Source organism: Salvelinus namaycush, chromosome 34 (genome assembly GCF_016432855.1).
Source record: "Salvelinus namaycush isolate Seneca chromosome 34, SaNama_1.0, whole genome shotgun sequence".
Lineage (NCBI taxonomy): Eukaryota > Metazoa > Chordata > Actinopteri > Salmoniformes > Salmonidae > Salvelinus > Salvelinus namaycush.
The window spans coordinates 365,074-378,459 of record NC_052340.1 but is presented as its reverse complement, the minus strand read 5'-3'; the positions used below and the strand labels follow the sequence as shown (position 1 = coordinate 378,459).

Below are 13,386 nucleotides of genomic sequence, written 5' to 3'. Positions count from 1 at the left end.
ATTCAATGAGCTCCAATTCGTTTTGATGTCTTCTTTTTCAACTTCAAAATCTTCATTTAGCTCTTCTTCATTTGTTTCTTGCTGTTACAGAAAATGAAAATTGAATCTGAAAGACTCGGCAGATGAATTACAGAGGATTTGAACTGAAACCTGGTCAACTGCTTGGAAGACAGCTATGCTCACAAGTATACCAACAAAACTCACGTGATTCACTGTGGCCTGGCACCATCGACAAGTCAATCCATATCCTCACCGCCATTGCTGGCGACAGCAAAAAAATGTCTTTGATGAAATGGCTCGTTGGTCTAGGGGTATGATTCTCGCTTTGGGTGCGAGAGGTCCCGGGTTCAAATCCCGGACGAGCCCTTTAACAGTCTGAGACAGGCGGATCTTTGGCTACTGGTTGGAGGGGCAACTGCCATCCCTGGAGTGCAGGACGAGGTGGCTGAGTGATTAAGGCAATGGACTGCTAATCATTTGTGCTTTGCACAAGTGGCTTCAACATTGCACAACTTTTATTCATTTCTTCCTTGATTCAAAATCTGTAATTTTAACCGGTACTGGTTACCTTCAGACGAGTCCTGTGACACTTGTCGGGGTCGTAGAGCAAAACCGAGAACGGCATTGTGTTTGTTAGAGTCTCCCCTTTCCATAGAATGGTCAAACAATTTTGTTGGTCAAACCGTTCGGAAGCTACAGACATTTATATGAGAAAACTGATTTTCGGGATGTCTCATGTTTTGACAAACATCGCTCTCGCTCTGCCGCCTTTCACCGAAAATGCAGAGGTGTGACATCAGCGGTTATGGAAGATTGAGAAGCATCCAGTGCAAAAAAAAAGGTGAAATCTCTAGTTTCAAACTGACAGATTCCAATGGGGATTTTATCATTTATTCACATACCGGTGCGTCAATCGGCTCAAATTCAATGAGCTCCAATTCGTTTTGATGTCTTCTTTTTCAACTTCAAAATCTTCATTTAGCTCTTCTTCATTTGTTTCTTGCTGTTACAGAAAATGAAAATTGAATCTGAAAGACTCGGCAGATGAATTACAGAGGATTTGAACTGAAACCTGGTCAACTGCTTGGAAGACAGCTATGCTCACAAGTATACCAACAAAACTCACGTGATTCACTGTGGCCTGGCACCATCGACAAGTCAATCCATATCCTCACCGCCATTGCTGGCGACAGCAAAAAAATGTCTTTGATGAAATGGCTCGTTGGTCTAGGGGTATGATTCTCGCTTTGGGTGCGAGAGGTCCCGGGTTCAAATCCCGGACGAGCCCTTTAACAGTCTGAGACAGGCGGATCTTTGGCTACTGGTTGGAGGGGCAACTGCCATCCCTGGAGTGCAGGACGAGGTGGCTGAGTGATTAAGGCAATGGACTGCTAATCATTTGTGCTTTGCACAAGTGGCTTCAACATTGCACAACTTTTATTCATTTCTTCCTTGATTCAAAATCTGTAATTTTAACCGGTACTGGTTACCTTCAGACGAGTCCTGTGACACTTGTCGGGGTCGTAGAGCAAAACCGAGAACGGCATTGTGTTTGTTAGAGTCTCCCCTTTCCATAGAATGGTCAAACAATTTTGTTGGTCAAACCGTTCGGAAGCTACAGACATTTATATGAGAAAACTGATTTTCGGGATGTCTCATGTTTTGACAAACATCGCTCTCGCTCTGCCGCCTTTCACCGAAAATGCAGAGGTGTGACATCAGCGGTTATGGAAGATTGAGAAGCATCCAGTGCAAAAAAAAAGGTGAAATCTCTAGTTTCAAACTGACAGATTCCAATGGGGATTTTATCATTTATTCACGTACCGGTGTACTTTGGGTCCGAGAGGTCCCGGGTTCAAATCCCGGACGAGCCCTTTTGTAGAGCCTTTAACAGTCTGAGACAGGCGGATCTTGGGCAACTGGTTGGAGGGGCAACTGCCATCCCTGGAGTGCAGGACGAGGAGTCTCCCCTTTCCATAGAATGGTCAAACAATTTTGTTGGTCAAACCGTTCGGAAGCTACAGACATTTATATGAGAAAACTGATTTTCGGGATGTCTCATGTTTTGACAAACATCGCTCTCGCTCTGCCGCCTTTCACCGAAAATGCAGAGGTGTGACATCAGCGGTTATTAAAGAGTAACACGTGGCGTCCAGCCAATCTGAGAATAGCCCATCCAACTAACCACCTACCTCATCCCCATATTTGTTTTTTGTTTTTTTCTGCTCTTCTGCACACCAGTATTTCTACTTGTACATCCTAATCTGCAAATCTATCACTCCAGTGTTAATTGCTAAATTGTAATTACTTCGCCACTATGGCCTATTTATTGCCTTACCTCCTTACTTCATTTGCACACACTGTATACAGATTTTCTATTGTGTTATTGACTATACGTTTGTTTATCTCATGTGTAACTCTGTGTTGTTGTTTTTGTCGCACTGCTTTGCTTTATCTTGGCTAGGTCACAGTTGTAAATGAGAACTTGTTCTCAACTGGTCTACCTGGTTAATTAAATAAAGGTGAAATCAAACGTATTTTTTAAAAATTGTATATCGAGATTTTCTGTTATTGTTTAGTTAATGGAACTCACTCTGGTATTTAGTGTCATGGCAGGAATCTGTGAGTGGGAGGTATGGGAGGAGTCGACAGTAGGGAGTAATCATTACCCTATAGTATGCACAGTAGGCCGGAGGAAGGAGGAGGTGTCAGTGGATGGAGTAGGCAGGTGGATGTTCGGAAGGGCAAAGTGGGACCAGCTTCAGGAGCTGAGTGAGCAGGTGATGGATCGGGTGGATATGAGAGGGGATGTGGATAGTATGAATAACTAGGTGAGAACATCTTTAGTGGGGGCAGCTACTGAGGCTATAGCTAAGACTTCAGGCATTGGGAGGAGGAAAGCAGTCTCATGGTGGACGGAGGAGTGTGGGGCAATGGTGAGGAGTAGGAACAGGGCATTTAGAGTACTGAAAAGGGCGCATAACTTCCAAAATCTGATTTAGCAAATGAAGTAAGGAGGTAAGGCAATAAATAGGCCATAGTGGCGAAGTAATTACAATTTAGCAATTAACACTGGAGTGATAGATTTGCAGATTAGGATGTACAAGTAGAAATACTGGTGTGCAGAAGAGCAGAAAAAAACAAAAAACAAATATGGGGATGAGGTAGGTGGTTAGTTGGATGGGCTATTCTCAGATTGGCTGGACGCCACGTGTTACTCACCAGGCCCTGGTGAGAACTATCCATCACACAAAAAGGTCATGTTGGCGACGGTTCTGTGACACCATTGGAAGGGTGACACCAGTGGGAAAGTGTGGGGGATGATTAAGAGGATGAAAGGGGTCAGAAAGGAGTGGTATTATCCATTGTTGACGAGTGGGGGGGATATGGCAGTAACAGATGAGGAAAAGGCAGAGATGATGACCAAAGCCTTTGTCCAAGTGCATAGCTCGGCAAATTTGTCAGAGGGGAAGTGGAGGAGAGAGAATGAGAGGGGAGCACCGTAGAATGCTGGATCGGAGGGAAGATGTACAGTACTAGTCAAAAGTTTGGACACACCTACTCATATAGCCACCCTTTGCCTTGATGACAGCTTTGCACACTCTTGGCAGTTTCTCAACCAGTTTCACCTGGAATGCTTTTTCAACAGTCTTGAAGGAGTTCCCACATATGCAGAGCACTTGTTGGTTGTTTTTCCTTCACTCTGCAGTCCAACTCATCCCAAACCATCTCAATTGTGTTAAGGTCGGGTGATTGTGGAGGCCAGGTCATCTGATACAGCACTCCATCACTCTCCTTCTTGGTCAAATAGTCCTTACACAGCCTGGAGATGTGTTGGGTCATTGTCCTGTTGAAAAACAAATGATAGTCCCACTAAGCGCAAACCAGATGGGATGGCGTATCGCTGCAGAATGCTGTGGTAGCCATGCTCGTTAAGTGTGCCTAGAATTCAAAATAAATCACAGACAGTGTCACCAGCAAAGCACCCCCACACCATCACATCTCCTCCTCCATGCTTCATGGTGGGAACCACACATGTGGAGATCATCTGTTCACCTACTCTGCATCTCACAAAGACACAACGGTTGAAACCACAAATCTCAAGTTTGGACTCATCAGACCAAAGAACAGATTTCCACCGGTCTAATGTCCATTGCTCGTGTTTCTTGGCCCAAGCAAGTTCTTCTTCTTTTTGGTGTCCTTTAGTAGTGGTTTCTTTGTAGCAATTCTACCATGAAGGCCTGATTCACGCAGTCTCCTCTGAACAGTTGATGTTGAGATGTGTCTGTTACATTATTTTGGCTGCAATTTCTGAGGCTGGTAACTCTAATGAACTCATCCTCTGCAGCAGAGGTAACTCTGGGTCTTCCTTTCCTGTGGCGGTCCTCATGAGAGCCAGTTTCATCATAGCGCTTGATGGTTTTTGTTACTGCACTTGGATGAAATGTTCAAAGTATTTGACATTTTCCAGATTGACTGACCTTCATGTCTTAAAGTAATGATTGACTTATCAAGGCTCAGGCTAAGACCCAGATGCAGACACAGGAGGCGGATAGTACGAGTCTCAGAGTTTATTATAGTACACGGGGCAGGCCAAAGGTAAGTCAAGGCAGGCAAAGAGTCGTAATCCAAATCAGAGTCAGGTAGGTACAGGACGGCAGGCAGGCTCAGGGTCAGGACAGGCAGAAAGAAAGAAACAGGAGACAAAGGGCTGTGAGACAGAGGTTTAATCCAAGACACATGAAAAGTGGGATGTGCGGGGCAACAGAACATGGGCAGCAGAGGGGCTAAGGATTTTAGAGATGGGGAAAGGGTCGATGAAATGGGGGGAAAGTTTACGGGACTCCACCCAGAGGTGCAGGTCCCCGAGTGTAAAGTCATACCCTCTGCCCGAGCTGATAGCAGGGAGCAGGGGTCCGGTGGCGATCCGCCTGTCGCCGATACCTGGATGTGGTCTTCAGAAGAGCGGCCCGTGCTCTCTTACAGGTATGGCAACAGTGGCAGATGAACATCTGGGCAGAGGGTATGCTGACTTCTTCCTCTTGCTCAGGGAAGAGCGGGGGCTGATATCCCAATGAAAACTCAAAGGGCGAGAGACTGGTAGCCGAGCAGGGAGGGGTGTTACGGGCATATTCCACCCACACGAGTTGCTGGCTCCAGGTGGTGGGGTTGGCGGAGACGAGGAAACGAAGAGCCGTCTCCAGGTCCTGATTGGCTCGCTCCAACTGGCCGTTAGAATGGGGGTGAAAATCAGAGGACAGGCTGGCCGAAGACAATAAGGGTGCAGAATGCCTTCCAGAACCGGGATGAGAACTGAGGACCACAAACGGAGACCATGTCGACCGGAAGTCCATGGATCCGGAAGACGTGCTGCACCATGAGCTGAGACGTCACCTTGGCTGAGGGTAATTTTGGAAAGGGAATAAAATGGGCGGCTTTAGAAAACCTATCCACCACCGTCAGGATCATGGTGCTGCCATCTGATGGAGCAAGACTAGTAACAAAGTCCAGGGATATCTGTAACCAGGGGTGATGAGGAACAGTGGTTGAAGAAGGCCAGCCGGAGCTTGACGCGAAGTCTTATTTTATGCACAAACAGTGCAGGCGGCGATTAATGCGCAGACATCAGGAACCATGGAAGGCCACCAAAAGCGTTGTCGGATGAAAGCCATGGTATGACGGGAGCCTGGATGGCAGGTTAGTCTCGAGGAATGTGCCCAATCCAGGACCGGGAAACGGGCAGAGTCCTGGACAAACATCCGGTTAGCCGGACCCCCCCTGGGAACGCTGCGCCTTAGGCACCAGGCTCTCTATACCCCAGACGAATGCAGCCGCTAGACAGGAGGTAGGGAGGATGGTTTCGGGGTCAGACGGAGTAACAGCGTGAGAGTACGTCAGGCTTCCATTCTTAGACCCCGGGCGGTAGGAGAGAGTGAAATTGAAACGGGTGAAAAACAGGGCCGAATGAGCCTTCCTAGAATTGAGGCACTTGGCAGTACAGAGATATTACAGGTTCTTATGGTCAGTTCAAACTAAGATTGGGTGTTCCGCCCCCTCCAACCAGTCCCTCCACCCCTCCAACGCCAGGAGTTCTCGATTTCCCACATCTTAGTTCCTCTCAGCAGGGGTAAGACGATGGGAGAGAAAAGCGCAGGGGTGCAGCTTTTGGTCCTGGTCAGAGCGCTGAGACAGGATGGCCCCCACTCCGACATCTGAGGCGTCGACCTCCACCACAAACTGGTCCGGATGGATTAAGATGGGGGCTGTAGTGAATCGATGTTTGAGGACCGAGAATGCCCGGTCAGCTGCTGGAGAACACGTGAATAGAACTTTGGGAGAGGTGAGTACTGAAAGGGGGGAAGCCAGGGTGCTGTAACCCCGGGTGAAGCGGCGGTAGAAGTTAGCAAATCCCAGGAAATGTTGTAGCTGCACTCTGGATGTGGGTTGAGGCCAATCCACCACCGCTCTCACCTTGTCTGGATCCATCTGTATATGTCCTGCAGCAATGACGTATCATAGGAAGGAGATGGTGGAGCGATGGATTTCACACTTCTCTGCTTTAATAAAAATCTTGTTCTCCAGGAGACGCTGAAGGATCTGTCGGACATGCTCTTGAGCAGAACAGGAAAAGACAGGGACGTCGTTGAGGTAGACAAACACAAACCGGTTCAGCATGTCCCAGAGCACATTGTTGACCAGTGCCTGGAACACAGCGGGAGCGTTGGTCAGTCCAAATGACATGACCAAGTACTCATAGTGCCCGCTAGCCATGTTAAAGGCTGTCTTTCCGTATCCAAAGGGTTCTTCACAAAGAAGAACCCTGTGCCCGCGGGAGAGGCAGATGGACGAACACTCCCTGCAGTGAGAGAGTCTTGGTTTCTGGACCGACAGGGAGTAAAGCCACTCCCAAGGTGGATCGACTTTTTGCTAAAGACCTCCCGGAGGTCCAGGTACTCTGCGGGAATGGCGGAGAGATCCGAGGCTTCTCCCAAGCCTGCAGGAAGATGTCCCGGGTCATGCTGTGCCGACTTAAGACACTGGACATGGCGGAATGGGCTCCAACCCACAATAGAACCAGTAGCTCAGTTGATCAGGGGATTGTGCTTCTGGAGCCATGAATACCCCAAAAGCACAGGTACATTAGGAGATTCTATGAGCAGGAACTGCATACACTCACTATAATTTCCTGATACTCGCAGGTTGATGGGAACCGTATTGCAGGTGACTCTGCCAATAGAGCGCCCATCCAGCGCTCTGACGTCCATGGGAATGGAGAGGGGTTGAGTGGAGATTCCCAGCTCCAACACCAAGGTAGCGTCGTTAAAGCTCTCGTTGGCCCCAGAGTCAATGAGCACCCAGAAAGAAATATAATGTCCTGTAGTCCCACAATACAGACAGCTCCTGGTGCTCAACCTGCGTAAATGTTCATCCAGAGATAATCTAGCCCTTCCCAGTAGCTTGGGCTCTGGAGGACGCGAGTCGACTGCCCTCTGTGATTCCCGTGGGCACTCGGGTGACCTCAGATTCTCTCGGTAAGGTGGACGTTGGGAACTTCCGGGATTCCTCTGAGGCAAGGTGGGGGCAGTGGACAAGCGAGTGTGACTTGGAACAGACCTCCTGTCCCTTCTATGTTCCCGTAGCCACCCATCGATCCTTAAGGTCAAGGCGATGAGGGAGTCGAAGTCCATGGGAAGCTCCCGGGCTGCGAGCTCGTCTTTAACCTCCTCTGATAATCAGTGAAGGAACATGTCGAAAAGGGATTATGGATTCCAGGCACTCTCAGCTGCCAACGTGCGAAAATCCACTGCATAGCCTGCCACACTACGGGAGTCTTGATGTAGTTGGAGCAGCTTACGAGCAGGCTGGGTTAACTTCCCCTGAGAAAGATGAGGTGTGCTATGTTATGTTGACCCATCTTAGTGATGAAGCACTGGATAAGGTATTGGTGTTGTACAACTGGGTGTGGGAGGAGGGGAAACTACCAGGCTGCTGGAAGGAGGAAGTAGTGATACCAATCTGGAAGCCAGGGGAGGACCGAACGAGGCCAACAAGCTATCGGCCAATAGCTTTAACATGTATGTAGGATTACGGAATGTATGAGAGGCTAACTTACTTCCTGGAGAGCAGGGGGCTAGTATCGCCACATCAGAGTGGGTGGGAGGAAGGTGGGAGATGAAGTACGCTTGAGGTTATATTGGAGAAACTTGGAGGTGGGGGCCTTCAGATTCCTTGGGGTGTACTTTGACACTAGGCTGACCTGGGCAGAACACATTGAGAGAGTGGTGGGAAAGTGTAAGAAGGTGCTAAATGTGGGGGGCTGGGCATTCCTCATTGAGGGCCATCTATGTTGCATTGATCTGATCTGTAATAAACTATGGCAGTATAGCGTATGGTTCGGCAGCCCGGCTAGAGGCTAGATTCAATCTAAGGTGGCGTAGCAGTGCAGACGTGGTTTGTTGTCCTCCCGTTTACTTTTTGTATTTTCGTCTTTTTTGTATATATTCCAATTTATTTTTCAATCTCTTTTTCCATTTTTAAATTAAATATACCTTCCGGTAACACGCCTCACTCAATGTGACACGGATCCGCTATTTTTTTCAACCCTATAGCCAAAACTTTCATCAGAAGGTTAATTAGCCAGCTAATTAGCGAAGTTATTAGCTATTTTGTCATTGTTAGCCACTGCTAGCGGCCTTTACCCTCTGCTCGGGCACCAGCCGTTTTTTAGCCTGGATAATACCTGCCAGCCTCGGACTTTTTCTCCACTACAACGTCAGATTCCTGCCGTAAACCCTGGACCATTGATCATCACAGCTACCTAGCTGCCACTGAGTGACCCAGCCCCGAAGCTAGCCCTGAGCCAGGCGCATCTCCCGGCTAGCAAACGAAATGACCACCACTACAATACCTCTTTCGCCATCTAGCCCGGTCCCTTCGTCGACATGGCGCCCCGCCGTACCACCACGACTGGCCCACAGACGGACGACGGAGCAGACGATTCTACTTAACCCGGACTGCTAACTTTAAACACCATGTCTCCCGCGTGCTAGCGTAGCAACGACTACCCTGCGGCTTCCCTGTTCCATCTATTGCTGTACACTGGACCTTATGATCACTTGGCTACATAGCTGATGCCTGCTGGACAGTTAATTTATCACGGCACTCCACTTTGTTTACCTTTGTTTATCTGTCGGCCCTAGCCCCGAACTCAGGCCCTGTGTGTAGTTAACCGACGCTCTCTGCCCATTCATCGCCATTTTACCTGTTGTTGTTGTCTAGCTGATTAGCTGTTGTTGTCTTACCCGTTGTTGACTTAGCTAGCTCTCCCAATCAACACTTGTGATTGCTTTATGCCTCACTTTATGTCTCTCTCAAATGTCAATATGCCTTGTATACTGTTGTTTAGGATAATTATCATTGTTTTAGTTTACTGCGGAGCCCCTAGTCCCACTGTACATGCCTTAGATACCTCCTTTGTCCCACCTCCCACACATGCGTTGACCTCACCCAGTATAACCAGCGTGTCCAGAGATGCAATCTCTCTTATCATCACTCAGTGCCTGGATTTACCTCCACTGTACCCGCACCCCCCTATACCCTTGTCTGCACATTATGCCCTGAATCTATTCTACCATGCCCAGAAATCTGCTGCTTTTATTCTCTGTCCCAAACGCACTAGACGACCAGTTTTGCTAGCCTCATCCTACTCCTCCTCTGTTCCTCGGGTGATGTGGAGGCTAACCCAGACACTCTCATTTGTTGACTTCTGTAATCGAAAAAGCCTTGGTTTCATGCATGTTAACATCAGAAGCCTCCTCCCTAAGTTTGTTTTACTCACTGCTCGAGCACACTCCGCCAACCCTGATGTCCTTGCCGTGTCTGAATCCTGGCTTAGGATGTCAACCAAAAATCCTGAGATTTCCATACCCAACTACAACATTTTCTGTCAAGATAGAACTGCCAAAGGGGAAGGAGTTGCAATCTACTGCAGAGATAGCCTGCAAAGTTCTATCATACTTTCCAGGTCTATGCCCAAACAGTTCGAGCTTCTAATTTTAAAAATGAATCTCTCCAGAAATAAGTCTCTCACTGTTGCCGCCTGTTATAGACCCCCCTCAGCTCCCAGCTGTGCCCTGGACACCATATGTGAATTGATTGCCCCCCATCTATCTTCAGAGTTTGTTCTGTTAGGTGACCTAAACTGGGATATGCACCCTAGCAGTCCTACAATCTAAGCTAGATGCCCTCAATCTCACACATATTATCAAGGTACAACCACCAGGTACAACCCTAAATCCGTAAACATGGGCACCCTCATAGACATTATCCTGACCAACTTGTCCTCCAAATACACCTCTGCTGTTTTCAATCAGGATCTCAGCGATCACTCCCTCATTGCCTGCATTCGCTATGGGTCCGCGGTCAAACGTACACCCCTCCTCACTGTCAAACGCTCCCTAAAACACTTCTGCGAGCAGGCCTTTCTAATCGACCTGGCCCAGGTATCCTGGAAGGATATTGACCTCATCCCGTCAGTCGAGGATGCCTGGTCGTTCTTTAAAAGTAATTTCCTCAACATCTTAACAAAGCATGCCCCTTTCAAAAAATGTAGAACTAAGAACAGATATAGCCCTTGGTTCACTACAGACCTGACTGCCCTTGACCAGCACAAAAATATCCTGTGGCGGACTGCAATAGCATCAAATAGTCTCCGCGATAAGCAACTGTTCAGGGAAGTCAGGAAGCAATACACACATTCAGTCAGGAAAGCAAAGGCGAACTTTTTCAAACAGAAATTTGCATCCTGTAGCTCTAACTCCCAAAAGTTTTGGGACACTGTAAAGTCCATGGAGAACAAGAGCACCTCCTCCCAGCTGCCCACTGCACTGAGGCTAGGCAACACGGTCACCACCGATAAATCCATGATAATCGAAAATTTCAAAAAGCATTTCTCCACGGCTGGTCATGCTTTCCTCCTGGCTACCCCAACCCCGGCCAACACCCCTCGCAGCTACTTGCCCGAGCCTCCCCAGCTTCTCCTTCACCCAAATCTAGATAGCAGATGTTCTGAAAGAGCTGCAAAACCTGGACCCGTACAAATCATCTAGGCTAGACAATCTGGACCCTCTCTTTCTAAAAAGATTGTTGCAACCCCTATTACCAGTCTGTTCAACCTCTCTTTCGTTTCGTCCGAGATCCCTAGATTGGAAAGCTGCCGCGGTCATCCCCCTCTTCAAAGGGGGTGACACTCTAGACCCAAACTGTTACAGACCTATATCCATCCTGTCCTGCCTTTCTAAAGTCTTTGAAAGCCAAGTTAATAAACAGATCACTGACCATTTCGAATCCCACAGTACCTTCTCCGCTGTGCAATCCGGTTTCCGAGCTGGTCATGGGTGCACCTCAGCCACGCTCAAGGTACTAAACGATATCATAACCGCCATCGATAAAAGACAGTACTGTGCAGCCATCTTCATCGACCTGGCCAAGGTTTTCGACTCTGTCAATCACCGTATTCTTATCGGCAGACTCAATAGCCTTAGTTTCTCAAATGACTGCTTCGCCTGGTTCACCAACTACTTCGCAGACAGAGTTCAATGTGTAAAATCGGAGGGCCTGTTGTCCGGACCTCTGGCAGTCTCTATGGGGGTATCACAGGGTTCAATTCTCGGGCCGACTCTTTTCTCTGTATGTATCAACGATGTCGCTCTTGCTGCGGGTGATTCCCTGATCCACCGCTACGCAGACGACACCATCCTGTATACATCTGGCCCTTCTTTGGACACTGTGTTAACTAACCTGCAAACGAGCTTCAATGCCATACAACACTCCTTCTGTTGCCTCCAACTGCTCTTAAACGCTAGCAAAACCAAATGCATGCTATTCAACCGTTCGCTGCCCGCACCCGCCCGCCCGACTAGCATCACTACTCTGGACGGTTCTGACCTAGAATACGTGGACAACTAAAAACACCTAGGTGTCTGGCTAGACTGTAAACTCTCCTTCCAGACTCATATCAAACATCTCCAATCCAAAATCAAATCTAGAATCGGCTTTCTATTTCGCAACAAAGCCTCCTTCACTCACGCCGCCAAACTTACCCTCGTAAAACTGACTATCCTACCGATCCTCGACTTCGGTGATGTCATCTACAAAATAGCTTCCAATACTCTACTCAGCAAATTGGATGTAGTCTATCACATTTACATCCGTTTTGTTACCAAAGCGCCTTATACCACCCACCACTGTGACCTGTATGCTCTAGTCGGCCGGCCCTCTCTACATATTCGTCGCCAGACCCACTGGCTCCAGGTCATCTATAAGTCTATGCTAGGTAAAGCTCCGTCTTATCTCAGCTCACTGGTCACGATAACAACACCCATTTATTTACTTTGCTGCTCTTTTGCACACCAGTATCACTACTTACACACCATCATCTGCTCATCATCATCTGCTCATCTATCATTCCAGTGTTAATCTGCTAAATTGTAATTACTTTGCTACTATGGCCTATTTATTGCCTTACCTCCTCATGCCATTTGCACACACTGTATATAGACTTTCGTTTTTTTCTATTGTGTTATTGACTGTATGCTTGTTTATTCCATGTGTAACTCTGTGTTGTTGTTTCTGTCGCACTGCTTTGCTTTATCTTGGCCAGGTCGCAGTTGTAAATGAGAACTTGTTCTCAACTAGCTTACCTGGTTAAATAAAGGTGAAATAAATAAAAAAACATTTAAATACAGGGGCAAGGACTCAGAATATGTAGTGAGGTGTTTCAGGCCTTCCCAGTGTCTGCGCTACAAGTGGAGATGGGGGATATGCCATTGCCGATTTGGAGACAACAGCTGGCAATTAATTATTGGGTCAACCTACAGGGACATGGGGTGTCTCATCCTGGAAAGGGATTTTACAGGTGTGCAGGGAACATGAGAGAGGACAGAACACAAGCTTTGGGTGGGTGGGTAATACCCAGGCGAAGAAGATGGGACTGTATGGAAGGGAGTTTAGTCCAATGGTAGCTATTCCTGTGAATCAACCATGGCTGCTCCCGCCTCCAGTAGTTGATCTAAAAGTGTTGGAGAGACAACAGAAAGATGGGAAGGGTGTTGATCCATCTTATTTGTTTAAAAGACATCTGGATACTGTATATCAGGATGTTGTGGCCATTTACACAGATGGTTCAAAAGATCCAAGGACAGGATGTACTGGGTCAGCATTTGTAGTGCAGGAATGTGGGGTGGCAGTCAGGTAATGTATATGGCTGTAAATACGGCGGAACTGTTGGTCATACTGTTGGCCTTGCAGTGGGTGGAGGAAGTGAAGACAGAGAGAGTAGTTATTTGCTCTAATTCATGTGCAGTGTTTATGAGTCTGCAGTCCTTT

The 13,386-nt window shown here is 47.7% G+C and overlaps 2 non-coding genes across 2 annotated transcripts; both read left to right on the top strand.

The window, feature by feature from the left end:
* Nucleotides 1-294: 294 nt before the first annotated feature.
* trnap-ugg lies at nt 295-366 on the top strand. The gene has a single exon. It is a non-coding gene; the product is annotated as a tRNA-Pro (tRNA).
* An 850-nt stretch (nt 367-1,216) lies between these two features.
* Nucleotides 1,217-1,288, top strand: trnap-ugg. Its single transcript has one exon. It is a non-coding gene; the product is annotated as a tRNA-Pro (tRNA).
* The last annotated feature ends 12,098 nt before the right edge of the window (nt 1,289-13,386 follow it).